Here is a 15,012-nt window from a genome sequence, read left to right on the forward strand (position 1 = left end):
TAACTGTTGTATAGTTCTAAATATTTTGGGGCAGCAATGTATCATCAATATATTTCTTTCATGTATTGCCAATATATAATACTTTGGGAAATGTAATGGAACATAATATACAATATATTGGTAAATATATTTTCCTTTCGTAAGGGTATGTCCTTATCCCCCACTAGCAAAACTTTAACCTCAGTCATAAAGCATCTGTCTCTGTGCACTCCAACATAGGCCTTCAACAACAATCCCTTACGAAAAAGAATTAAACTGAAGTCTGAAGCTGAAGTATCTGGGCTTACAACTGGGCAATAAATTGGACTGGTCAGCCAATACTGAAGCACTTTACAAGAAAGGGCAGAGGAGGCTGCATTCCTTCAATGTCTGCAGTAAGCTCCTCAGGATGTTTTACCAGACTGTTGTTGCCAGCGTCCTCTTCTATGCTGTGGTATGCTGGGGATGAAGCACAAAGAAGAAGGATGCTAGGCGATTAGATAGACTGGTAAGGAAAGCTGGTTCTGTCGTGGGAGCCGAACTGGAGTGCATCGCTTCAATATCAGACAAAAGGACCCTGAACAAAGTGATCAGCATCTTGGACAATGAATGTCATCCACTCCACAGCACTATTGTAAAGCAGAAGAGCCTGATAAGCTGGAGACTTCGCTCACTGTCATGCACAACTGACAGGCTGAGGAAGTAATCTGTCCCCAGGGCCATTGAACTGTTCACTGCTTCACTTAAAGGTAGAGGAGAGAGAGACTTCTCTTCATAGTCTGTTTACATGCTATATTACAGTGAACCTCACTATTTTTTTCACAAGAGCCACATTGGCAGTGCAAAATCAAAAGGAGAGCCACATTTAGACAACATACTAAGTCACCTTTGCAAATGTGCATTTCTACATATAAATTGGACATCCCACAAAAAAGAAATAACAATACTGGGTAATGTTACACCTGCCGTTTGTCTGCTCGTCCCCGGTGTCTTCGTGCTGATTTTTGTTTGCTGCTTCCTCAGACTCATTTCCCTCATCCACTCCACTATTACAACACTGTGTGTCTGTCCGTCTGGTTTTTGAACTCGTTTCTGTCCCTTTTTTTTATTATTATTAAAAAACGGTCCATTTTGTGTTTCACGCTAGCGGAACTAACGTCGCCTGCCTGCAAACGTGAGTTGCGGTTAAGTTTTGTAAACAGTGCCATGTGGGCTGTGTTGCTAGCACCATTAAAGGAACACGCCACCCAATGTCAGATGTTTGCATTTTTGTAGTGCAGTATTCTATGTTTATGAAGCATTGGGTCCCATTTAGAAGTGGCCATTCGCGCTTTGCGTGATTCAAGCAGCTGCGTGAAATGTATTACAACTTATCTCCACAAGGTGGCAGTATAAGTCCGCTGTAGCATTACCGGTAAACAGGGCAGAGGATTGCATTCAAAGGCATCGCAAGTGGCAGTGAGATACTGTAAGCAGAACGAAACTAAAGATCACCTCGTTGAAGTCATACAGTAGACTAGGCTAAATCAGAGCCTTTGTTTTTATCAACCTGGGGCCAGAGATGATGGCCTTTGGCGAACAGTTTAGGCCGACTCAAAATGAGTAAAACCAAATTTGGCGAAATCTCGCCAAAGCTACCATGCGAGCCACCAATTATAGCTTAACGAGCCACACAATGTGTAACACTGCTATACTAGCACATTTGCACAACCCCTCCCTCCCTCCTGGACTGTGGCCTTACTTAATGCCTAACACCTTATACCCTATACCTTATACTCAATACTTGACCAATGGCTGTAACCCTTTCACCTCAACCTATTCTTGCACTGACATAGTTTTGTTATATTATCTTGTCTACATTATACATTATTCTCTTATATGTCCATATTACTATCCCCACCCTTTCAACTGTATATTCCATCTTGCTTGTGTCTGTTGAGGGGTCCATAACCATGGCACCCTTGACAGGAACAACAAGGGAGAGATCATCCTCAGCTGCACACTGAATTACAGGCTCAGTCCCTGCCCTGTCATGCTTAATAATCCTTAAACACACTATGTTGATATTTGATTGAGTTTATATAGTATATTTAGTATTTAGTATTTTAGTATCATGTTTATCTTCTACTATCTCTATTGTAAAGTGGAGTTTTTGTATGTATATTACTTTTTCTACTGTAAGTGCATGTTGACTTGTGTGTGATGTCTGTATGCTACTGAGACCTTGAATTTCTATTTGGGGATCAATAAAGTATCTATCTATCTGTCTATCTATCTATCTATCTATCTATCTACTAGGCCTATAAGATTTCCATAGTATAGTAAGCCTACAATATAATAATAATATCACAAAATACTCAATTATTTCTATAGATATTTTTCGTAAGGGGTTAACCTCGGGTTAACCAAGAACATAACCTGCTCGGAGCAGGTTTGAGATGCAGCGTAAATTGCCATGGCAGCATACCTCGGTTAAATCCTATCCACCTTTCGTAGTACGGGCTAATCGAGAAGTTAAGCCACACATGATCAAGTTACTCTCGAAGTTACCCAGATAAGCCAGTAACCCCTTCGTAGTACAGGCCCCTGGCCCCCCTGGTTGAAAAAAATCCCAAAAGAATACTTTTCTAACCCCCACAATTGAAATGGACATGGTGTCATTGGAATTTAATGCTTATTTTTTTATGCCAATCTCAGGCCATGTCCCTGGGTCAAAAAGAAATCCAGCGAAAGCTAAATTCTTTGTCCAGGTGTGCCCTTATAAAGGTTAAGCTGAGTTGTGCATGCTTGGAGAATAGTGATCCATGATCAGCATCCAAGATGACGAAGTAATCCATTTTGAGATGGAGTCAAAATTTCAACCACCAAAACACCATCCACAATGTAGAGAATAGCTATAGAAATGTATTAGTTTTGGGTGTTTTTCAGACAATGGAACCTGGTGAACTTCTCAAAGTATTACATTAATACACAGGATTAGATGTTAAAATCCCTTGTGCCAAAATCCAAGGTAAAAACACATTTAGAAGCCCCTGCTCAAGTTTAACTTTAAAAAGCACACTACCCACAAATCCGCCAACAAATGGTCACAAACACAAGACAAATGGCCCATCCAACAGCAGCATATAGTATGCGGCATGTCATTGGGGTTATCAAGTGGGCACCCTCATTCACCGATGTTTCGTTAAAGAGGCCCTATGCAACAATTTTAGCAAAAATGACCTTAATTATGCAGGTTGAGAGTCGTTCTGATGGTTCTACAACACTTTTTGGGTCGTTTGGTGGGTGCTTCGTCTCCCCCTAGTGCTTCTCCGTGGAAAAACCGAATATGCAACTTTCTGGTCGCGGTCCGAACACATCCGGATGTAACTCGGCGGAAATACTCGAAAATGTAGTCAGCTTGTAGTTTCTTAGAAGACTGCAAAACGGACTCCGACTTGGCTTTGTTGCTGTTGAAATTGTAAGTAGCCTACCCTTGGGTGAACTTCGTTTTTGTAATGTGGTTTGATAGTCTCTTGAACAATGTGTTTGCTCGACCGTTTTATTGTGAGCCCTATGTGTTTAACTTGGTTTATTTATTTAGCTCGCTAGCTAGTGGGGGTTTAGCATAGCAGTCACTTGCTACCGAAGCTGCAGGGGTAGCTATGTCGTGAAAAATGCGAGCCCAAAACCCAGAAACAGCGAAGGAATAAACAGACCTGCATAGGGCTTCTTTAAATTAGGCCCACGACACCTCATGAAGGCTTAACAGTGAAACCAGCATCCCCTCCATGCTGCCACCATATTACCACATTGAAATATCCAATACCCAAAATACTCTTAACCAGCCCAGGCATGGTCAAGGTTGGATAGGTTGGTCTGTCCCGTTGATGTGGACTGAACCATAACCATAAAAACCCTGGCCAACCCACCATCAGCCTAGGCACAGCCCATCACAAACACAAAACAAATTAGCCAGTTAGCTTACCTTAGCTTGCGCCCCAGGAAGGGTAACTTCTCCTTACCCATAACCATTCGCTTGCCCGTTCTGCTGCTAAAGACATGTTACTAACCACCTGCCTTAGACTTCGACCACAAATACCCAATTCAGACAGCAAGCCAATAGCAGATCTGGCCACAAACCCACGTTCACCGATTTCAATAGGCCTTAATCGTGCACTCCAACCTCGCTTGGCTGCCTCCTCTGGTATTTCAGTGTATTTCGCTCTCTTCAGCTCATTGGCCTCTTTCACTCTGTCTTCCCAAGGAACAGTGAGTTCAATGAAGTAAACTATCTTCTCTGAATCCGACCATAGAATTACGTCGGGTCATAGTTTAGTACTTACTATATGTGGAGGTACTGCCATCTGCTGACCAAGATCAACCTTCATTTCCCAGCCCGCCCCATTTTTCAACTGGCCGGTTTTATACCTGGCCTTTCGCGGAACAAGGTTTATCCCCCTGACGTACAAAGTTAATTTGCCTTACCCTTTACTAGCTGCTAATGAATTGACTTCTCTCCTTTTATCCTCTATTGCCACTGCCACACATTTCAATACCTGGTTATGACGCCACGTATACCGCCCCTGGGTGAGACTTACCTTGCACCCTGATAGGATATGGTGGAGACTGCCCACACACGAGCAAAGTATGCATTTATCATCCTCACCAAACCATTGACTTAAATTCTTGGGAGATGGGAGCACATCATATGTAGCACCTAACATAAATCTGATCCTACCAGCTTCCATGACCCATAGATCTTTCCATTTAATCCATCTTTTTTCCAACCCTTCCCAGTTCACCCACTGCCCTTGTTTTGCCTGTGACACTGCCTTAGTACATCTTACAGCCTCCTCCTGTCTATGCATTTCCTCCACTAACATTTTCCTCTTTTCTCCTGCAGAAGCCTTACTCCACAAGGGTTTGCTTACGCCCACCCCTAGACCCCCCCGCCTGTGGTGCACATGGCCCATTATATCCCTATGCTTCAATGCTGATTGAGCTTGCTTAACTGCCTGTTCTGGGTTCCACTTTCTCCCTGCATTAACTGTGGGTGCAACTTTCCTCACCACTGGGTCCTTGGACTGAGTAAGAGTCATTTCCAATCTAGCCTTAGCACACTTAAATTCCTCTGTCAGACTAGATATTGGCAACTCTACAATTCCCTTCCCATACAAGGCTACACTGCTTAAGCAGCGTGGGACTCCGAGCCATTTTCTGACAAAGGAGTTGATCATTTTTTCCAACCTCTCTACCTTTGACAGAGGAACTTCATAAACTGTCAATGGCCATATTAGCTGAGGCAATAAACCAAACTGCAAACACCACAGCTTGAGCTTACCTGGCAGCCCTTACTTGTCCATTTTTGCAATACCTTGCCTAGTGACCTTTCAGGTCTTCAACCTGTGATTTATCACTAAGGCTTGCATCATACCACCTTCCCAGACTCTTCACTGGTTTCTCCAGAACTGTGGGAATCACCTCTTTATTTATAGCTAACTTCTTATCTATTACTTTCCCTGTAACAATTGAGAGACTCCTAGACTTACTTGGCTTCACCTTCATTCTGGGCGGTGGTAGTGTAGTGGTTAAGGAGCTGGGCTAGCGTGCAGTAGCCTGAAAGTTGTCGGTTCAATTCCCAGCTTCCACCGTTGTGCCCTTGAGCAAGGCACTTAACCCCAAGTTGCTCCGGGGACAATGTGATCCCTTGTAATATAGCTGACATATGTAAGTCACTTTGGTCAAGAAGTGTCTGCTAAATGTAATGTAATGTAATGTAATTCTGGCCCATTGCAGATTACTATTGAACTTATCCAGCAACCTGTTGGTGCATGGAACGGTTGACATCAAGGTTATCATGCCGTCCATGAAAGCCCTAATCCAGAAAGTATGCTTTTACAGGCCCAAAAGCATTAGCCAAATCCAAGAACACAACGTGCAGGTCTCTCTTCTCACGCTTTGCTAATTGAATTTGGTGCCAAATCATGCTGGTATGCTCTAAGCACCCGGAGAAGCCAGGAATTCCAGCTTTTTGCACCGTGGAATCAATTAGTTTATTCCTTTCAAGGTAATTTGTCAGTCTCTGTGCCACCACACTGAAGAAAACCTTCCCTTCAACATTCAGTAGACTAATTGGCCTAAATTGATTAATCTCCACTGCGTCCTTTTCTTTGGGAATAAATATTCCCCCAGTCCTCCGCCAAGCCTTGGGAATACTCTGCTTTTTCCAAACTATCTTCATTAATTGCCATAGAAATCTTAAAACATCTGGTGCACTCTTATACAACCGGTAGGGCACTCCATTAGGTTGAAGAGGCCCTTGCACGTTTTATTACTTCTTGCACCTCTTTCCACCTTGGTGGACTATGGTCGCATTGGCTACTTAATTCACCAATAGGTGGGATATCAGCGGGATTTTGCAAACATTCAGTGTCGGAGTCAATAAAATGAGCCCTTCAATGAAATTGACAAGCAGCTGTAAGTAGACTAAGCATGCTAAATTCGACATCCAAACAGTATTCTAACGTTAGCTTTGAGATACTGGTATGATTTCATAACTTAACTTAGTTTAGTCTCTTCAATAGCCTACTATGTTGTGATAAAACCTTAGCAGAGTTCACTTCAATGCAGCAGTTTTGAACAAATTTGCGCAGCATGGTCACGATGCTAAGCGGATTTAATAGCAATTTAGCCAGACGTCTTCTATGCAATGCTTTTATGTGGCAACAACAATCCTTCAACAATCGTGAATATTTTGTTAAATGCATATGAGGAGTGGCAGCGGGCTATGAGAGAGAGCGGGGCGGGGCAAGGAAAGGCTGCGTGCGTAAAAAGCGCAGCTCAATGGATATGCAAGGATTTGACCTTATATTTAAATTAAATTAAATTTTACACATACTATATTCATCTGTGGCGGCCGATTTTTATTTAGTGGCGCCCCGCCACAGATTAGTCAATGTATGGGAAACACTGCCATCTATCTGAACCTCTCCCTATCTTTGTGCACTCCCTCTAAATACTCCTCAAGCTTCTGCTTAGGTTCCAAAAGACTACCACTCTTCTGCATTACGAATAAAGACTTAGCAAACGTAAATGGGTCTTTACAGAATGCTAGTCGAGCTTGTGATTTCTTCTTCCTATTTTTCCTAATATTCCTGCTCTTCTTAGCACTGCCAACCGCCTTCTCACATCTGCCTGTAGACAGCCAATACCTTCCTTCTCATCATCTGTAGGTTTTCTCCACTGCTTCTTAAGCTGCCTCCTTTCCTTGATAAGTTCATCTATCTCCTGCTGGCGCCTAGATTCAGGAATCGGGACGGTCGGGAGTTTTCCCGATGGGCCGGCCCATAGAACTTTAATCGCGGCCTTGAGTCGTTCATGAGAAATGCCGTCACAAAGTCTCTGCGATCTACACCTTGATCTTAAGAAGTCCAACCAATATTTATACCACTCGCTCACTGTCTATATGTCATTCATGGTTACCCTGCACACTCATCTCCCCCATGCTGATTAATTGTGTAGGCTAGCCTTAATTTTTTTATCTTAATTCATTTTTGTCTCATTCAGGCGTTACAGAACTTTCATGGTCACAAATAAAATGTCAGTTTAATTTGTTTGTTTGTTCTTAAATTAACGCAGGCCTAGGCTAGAATGGAGCAAAGCCTCCTGGGAATGGGGAATGTGTAGGTTTATCCAATAAACCGATTGCAGGTCAAGTCTATTTACAGAAATGTAGGGGGATAAATGAGCGGCCCCTCGTCTAATGGCATGACCCTACAAGCGATCAAGTTCGAGGAAAACTACAGGATTTTTGACAGTCGACGGATTTGCGTGATTGCTTGCTGTTTTACACATGGATGGAAGGCAGAGAGAAAGGTTAGCGGAGCTAACGTTATTGCTAGGCAGAAACTAGCACAAGCTAGTCTTATGTTGATATGTAGCCTAGGTCTAGCCAATGACTAATTAATGGGCCACTCAGGCTGATAAATTGTTTGTGGAACTCGTTGGAACTGTCTGTAAGCCTACAGTATATAGGCCTACTTTAATCGTTCTCTACAAACCTATTCAAAGTGCCTGGTTTATTAGGTTGACATTGTCTGTAGGCTAGGCCTTTTTTAAATTTATACAGGCAACTATTGGAGTGCTATAGATATGTCCTTGCATGATGCTTGAAATTTCCATCCACCCACAAAGCTGTTTTTATACTGCACTTAATATCTAGTTCCACATTTATTGAAAGTGCCTGGTTTGTGGTTGATTGGCTTGTTGTATTGCATTAGCACTAGTTCCTTTCTCCAAATGTAGCCTATACGTATCCTATTAATATTTTAAATCTACATATATTTTGTTTGTGCTGTTGATGTGTGTGCGTGGTTGGGGGGGGGGGGGGGGGGGGGGGCGTTGCCGTCAGAATTTTCCCGGTGGATTTTAGTGCCCCACTCCGCCCCTGCCTAGATTTGACTACCTCATGTTGCCATTTTGCCCTTATCTCAATAGTCCCAAATCTTTCCTTACCATAGCTGTAAATAATATCTCCCATTTTCTCTAATTTGCTTTCAGCCATCTCCTTGAGCTGACCCAGGATACTGACCAAATCACTATTAACATCTTCCCACATTCTGCTGCGCCTGGCCATCTAACCCCAGGCCTATGACCATTAATCTTCTCCCTCCTTGGCTGACTGGCCACTCTTTCTGCCTTAGTGCTAGAACTTTCCTCAACAACAGGGGTGCTGATGTCCTGCGAACTGTGGGTTTCTTCCTGTCGCTGAACTTCAACCGACTGACTTGATGCACTTCTTAAGAAATAGCTATCAATGCGGGGACCCTGTGTTCCCTCTACCAAGCACTTATTTTTCCCTTGATGAATTTTCAGGCCCTTTAGACTTGTAACCTTCTGCCAACCACACACGTGTGAATACATGTGTGCACAAAGTGAATCTCTGCAACCGTCTGTGCAACAGAAAACAAAAAAAAATTGGTTTATTTGGGAATGACCAGCAACACCTGACTGCAATACAGCAACAGATTAGCTACAGCAATTAAAAATTCTGGCGCCGCCATTTAGATGTTTTAGATGTTCAATTAGATGATTTGCTTACAGTGTAACTAACTAAAAAAATAACTTGTGAACTAGCAATAACTTTCCAAGACATTAAACTATAAGGCCGAGGTAAATTGACACACTCAGTAGAGATTTTTTTTTTTTGTCTCACAAAAGAATTCAAAATGGCCAGCTACGAGAACCTGAATTTGCAAGTAACATTTGTTAAGCTCACCTCAGCAAGTCTTTCATTTAACAACAATTTTACAGTTCATGTACCATTACAGTGTAAGACCATCATTGCTTGTCAATGTTGTGCTTGTTGGCAACCTGTGTGTGGGTGAAAATCAGGGTAGGGTAGAAGTGAATTTGATTTAATGCTTGGTGTTAAATATGGTACCTTTAAGCAACACTTTTTTAGGATCAGCAATTTTCGGTATAGTTTTCAGCTGCTTCTGGTATATGTAATATTTTTTATTTATCTAGTCAAATATTGTGAGTGGTCAGCTGGGAACATTTGTAACACACATTGCAGTTGGTTGCAAGCTCAGCACACAAATTGCAAGCAAGCTGTACATTTAAATGTAGGAGAGAATGTGAACCTATAAATAACAATGTTGTGAAATGTATAGTAGTCTATACTCTGCTATTTGTTTTGGAAAACAGATGGCATCTATTTCTAGTGGAATTCTAATGTTTAAAGGACAAAAAATAAATAACATTTCAAATATTGACAGCATAAATAAACTGGATGGGAATTCCAAAGAAGATGCCATTAAAGTGAAGTAAGTAATTCTAGATACAATGTTTGACTCAGTATTTCATAATTTCCTAGTCTGGCTTCGCCTGTCTGTTTTGTGTCAGTTTATTTTCTCAATGAGATTATAGTCTGGTAACCCTATTGTAATTTGCTCAGGTACAAGTCCGGGTCCAGTACAACCTCAGCAGCTGCTGTTGGACATACAAGGTACGCTGCATTGACTATGTAGACACTGTAAAAAAAACTTTGCCAGTTGTGTTTGTCAGAATGTCACTGTTAAAAATACGGTGACAATGGCAGTGTCGTGAATGTGCTATAATGTTTACATCCATGGGATAGTAAAATTCGCTTCTGAAGGTGGGAAAATACAAACATACAATGCAATTTAGCATTGAGTGCCCAACGTTAGTAGTTCGTAAAGTCCCTCTTACAAACTTCTTAAGATTTGCGAACAGTTTCCTGAAACCATCATTGCTTAACTACCCCCATCCCCACCTCCCCCAATTTTAAATCAATTGTGTGCACCATATTGCTATGTAGCATTGTCATTTTATGCACAATTTGAAAGTTTGGACTCTTGAGAATCCATACATGACAACCTTTGTCATGTACAATCTGTGTAGTGCTTTACATTGTCATATTAATCTTACTATGTTACCATCCAGTGACGTCATAATATGCAAATTAGATGAGTACATTTACCCCCTTCATAAACTTTTGTTCATACTCAATGATTTTCACATTTACAGTAGGACTTTATCTCTGACCACTTGCAAGCCATGGCCTTTTGAAATTTTGATGTAAAAATCCAATTTATTTTTTTTTAAACCCTGGCGGTTAAAGGGTTTTAATAAGATAAACAATTTCTTCACTACCGCAGACAGGAATGTAGCTCAATAAGTTGCAAGTCACTCTATGATGCAGGAGACCCGGGTTTGATTCCTGTTCACTGCAGCAATTTTGAAGGTGCATTTCTCACAGCTTAACCAAGCTAGATAGATAGACACAGTAGATTTATAGAGATAGAAGGTTGGGCTTGTGGAACGATAGGCTACATGGTCAAAATTTATTGCAAATAGGTAAGAAAGGTGTTATAAGCGTATAAGTTATCCACCTCTTTGTCTTATACACCATTAACAAGCTGCTTGTTAACACTTACAAGCTGCATGTTAACTGTTAACAAATATGCTTGTAAGTAACTTAAAAGGCTGCTTATTAAAAGATAACAGTTAACTAACTGTTAGTAATTAATTGTTAACTGCTTATTATGCACTGTTAATACCTAATAAGCACATAAATATATTGCTGTATATTGGAAAATATCTTGTGATATATTAGGCAATATATTCCCATATATGGGATTTAAGATTATATTTTCCCATATATTGCAATATATGGGAAAATACTGCAATTATTGCCGTTTTCATATATTGAATAAATACATATTGTTATACTATTTAATATATTGTATATTGTCCCACATTATATGAAATTATATATTGGAAGAGGCATTGTATATATATGTAAATATATATGTACAATTATACAAGATCATATATCTCAATATACAAGATAATATAGTCAGATCTATACGGGAACATACATTGTGGCAATCAATCTACAGTTTTCCCTGTCAGCCGACCGATGACTCTCTAGATTAGTTGGAGTGGCTGTGAGACATAGGCTACTTGACTTTGGGTTCATCGAAATTACTGACATTTAATTATTGGATAAAACATAAGTCCAACCAATATTTATACCACTCATTAGAGGTAGATTTTATCGTTCGTTCTCATGACACAGTTCATGTCGTTCAGTTCGCAAAGATGATTCATGTGAATCATGGAATGCAGGTTTTGTGCAAACGGTCAACACCTACACTGCAAATGTAGCGGCAAATATATAGCTGCAACTTCATGATTATGTGTACTTTTAGACAAAACAGCAGTAGCTAATGTGTTCATTCACCTTGACATTTAATTGACATATTGAAGATAAATAGAGTAGACTACGGCTAGATCAGCTCATTTCTTTTTTAAAAATGTGTTCATTTACAAAGGAACAAAGACCCAGTAGGCTATGCCGACAAACATATTTAAAGGCTTGAGAAAGATTATATTGATGAAATGGTTTCAAGTCCCCATTTTGCCTAGGCTACAGAGCCATAATCACTCTTCTTCTAGCCAAGAACGAGTGACTGACTTAACGAAAACGACAGACCGAAGTGAAACAGGTCTTGGCGTGAGAACGAACGAACGAGACAGATTGAAGAGACATTTATTAACCTGGCATGACACAGAAAATACAAAGACAGCATGCATTTACCATTAGACAGATATTTAAATGTAAATGCAAAAATTGAAATGCCAAATGGAATTGTTAATGTAAACCATTATCGTTATTTTATATCGTAGCCTATGCTCTCCCACTAGTCTCACTAGCCCATTTGTTGTTTTTTTTTCATGGAAACGGTTGCTATGCTTTCCTGCCCCTCATTGGCTAATTCAATGAGAATGTTTTAGAAACAATACAGACAACAGCATACGATTGGTTTGGCTCTCGCCTTAGGAAGCTGGGCCGTAGGCATTCACAGCAGCACTAGGTCAGTGTGATTCAGCGACGAACGAAAGAATGAACAAGAACTGGAAAGGCAAACCAGTTTAGGTCGTTCATTTTAAAGACCCGTGCGAACGACCGACCCACCTCTACCACTCGCTCACTCTCTATATCTCAGTTATGGTTACCCTGCACACTCATCTCTCCCATCAATCTACTGATTTTTGTGTAGCCAATCTTATTTTAATTCTTCTTATTCAGGTGTTACAGAACTTTCATGGTCACAAATAAAACAAAAACGATGATTTAATTTGTTTGTTTGTTCTTAAATTAACATAGTATGGAGCAAAGCCTCCTGGGAATGGTGAATGCATTTATTCAATGAACCGACCCAAACTATGCCTGCAGTGCCAACGAGGTCTCAACTGCGGAGGTCCATACTGAGAGTTCATGGGTTATCACTGTTCATGGGTTTCATCAGGTCCCTTTCCATAGATGGGTTAATCAAGCACCACGCTGCCTGCATTCATAATCTACAGTGGGTTCTACTTTCAATTGTCCGGCTTCAAAGTCAAAGTCAAAGTCAAAGTCAAAGTCAGCTTTATTGTCAATTTCTTCACATGTTCCAGACATACAAAGAGATCGAAATTACGTTTCTCTCTATCCCACGGTGAAGACAAGACATATTTTACCAATTTAAGTCCACAGACAAACATAACATTCAAGTAAACAAAAAAGTAAGTAAATAAGAGGGCACATATAATAATGAAAAAAAAATAAGAGCAGCAAAATTTGGTTTAAATTGTGCATAGACAGTCAATAAAATACTAGTGCAGAAATACTAGTAGAAATAGTTCATGCATTATTGTCACGTGACCTCTCATGTGACTCACGCGTCTTTTATTTAATTTTCCCCAGTGAAGCTGCAATGACCCAAACAACCACCAGGTGGCACTTGTGAGCAGGGTTAGGAACGTCGGCTTTTATGCGTGCCAGTATGCTACAGTATGGACCATATATTTACCCAACGTGTGTTGTTTCCACAATATTACCCCCTGATTCGCTTTAATTTCGATGGCTGATAGGCCTACAGGCTACAGTCCCAACATTTAGCACTATAATCAAAGAATCCAAAAGTGAATTAAATCCCGAAGCATACTGAAAATCTTCTGCTATTAATATAGCCTACCGATACGCTGCTCCAAACGACACGCTGTCTCACAATAAAACGTGTTATTGTTTATGATGGTGTCTTTGTTATTTTATGAAGAGGCATCTGACTGTTTTGTTTATGATTGTTTTGCTTTCATTAATGGTTTAGCTCATGAGTAATTCACATTACATTGTAATTCACTCAGGGACCAGGAGTTCGAGTCTTCAGCTCAGCTTCAAGATTCAAGGTACGATGCATCTTTAAACTATGTAGCACACTGTATGAAAAATTCTGGCATCTTTGGTTGCCAGAACGTCATGTTTAAAACAACAGTGACGATGGTAAAAGATAATATGGGCACTGTTAAAAAACATCTATGAAATGTACAATAAAATACTGGCAGCTTTGGTTGCCAGAGCTTCACCGTCATGGTGACCGATGTAGCACATTGCATTTCCCAAATGCCACAGTCAGGGGCGGAGCTAATGGTTCACTATGGGGGGGGGGGGGGTGACGACCTGTAGTGGGCCCCTATGTATACTGTTGGTGTTTATCCCAACATCATGTTTTTATGTCCACTTCATTGTGCTTATTAGAGGCTTGGGCATATTGTTTTATTTCATATTGATTTAAGATTGTTTATGTAGGCTATATGAGTTGAAAATGTATAGTCACGCAGTTTCATTTCCCCATTTTAACAATCGGCTAGCCTATATTAACAAACACATTTCATTTGAAAAAGCAACCTGGTCAACACACCGATTTAGTAACTCCGCTGACACCAACAGTGTTCGTGACAGAGGTAGGCTAGGTTGACAGGACATAGCCTATCTTCTGGTCTCTATTGAAGTTGTGTTTCGTGTGTTACAACTTTGACATGACCCCGGGTAGCCTAGAGGCTTCCAGTATCATAACCTTTTTTTACCGTTTAGTCTGTGCATCGGCACAGTCTACAACGATGCGAACTAGTGACAGCTCTTGTCATGGTAAGCTTAAATGCTCCTGTCTCTAAATACAGTGCTAGGCCTACTTGCTATGGTGCTTGACTTTATGTAATAAATGCAGCTGGTTCTTTAGAAGCATCCCCCCCAGCAATCAGTACAAATAAGCATCATTAAATACAACAATTCAGCAAGATAGATTTGGCCAAAGGTGGGCCCCCTTTGCGGTCGTGAGCCCTGATTTTTGTTTGCTGCTTCCTCAGACTCATTTCCCTCATCCACTCCACTATTACAACACTGTGTGTCTGTCCGTCTGGTTTTTGAACTCGTTTCTGTCCCTTTTTTTATTATTATTAAAAAACGGTCCATTTTGTGTTTCACGCTAGCGGAACTAACGTTGCCTGCCTGCAAACGTGAGCTGTGGTTAAGTTTTGTAAACAGTGCCACGTGGCATGCAGGCTGTATTGCCAGCACCATTAAGGCTTAATAACTTCCTTTTACCTTCATTATTTGGGTGAAGGGAGAAGTATAATTCAGATGTTTGTGTTTTTGTAGTGCAGTATTGTATGTTTATGAAGCACATTTGAAAAAATGGCTGT

The 15,012-nt window shown here is 40.7% G+C and overlaps 2 protein-coding genes across 5 annotated transcripts in view; both read right to left on the reverse strand.

Moving 5' to 3' along the window:
- The window catches only part of LOC121690338 (zinc-binding protein A33-like), a 698,440-nt gene that overhangs the window by 555,588 nt on the left and 127,840 nt on the right, over positions 1-15,012 (reverse strand). The window lies entirely within an intron of this gene.
- LOC121690097 overlaps positions 1-15,012 on the reverse strand; it is a 790,202-nt gene that overhangs the window by 522,691 nt on the left and 252,499 nt on the right. The gene's annotated exons all lie outside the window — the stretch shown is intronic.

This window comes from Alosa sapidissima, chromosome 2, assembly GCF_018492685.1.
Source record: "Alosa sapidissima isolate fAloSap1 chromosome 2, fAloSap1.pri, whole genome shotgun sequence".
In the NCBI taxonomy this organism is placed as follows: Eukaryota; Metazoa; Chordata; class Actinopteri; order Clupeiformes; family Clupeidae; genus Alosa; species Alosa sapidissima.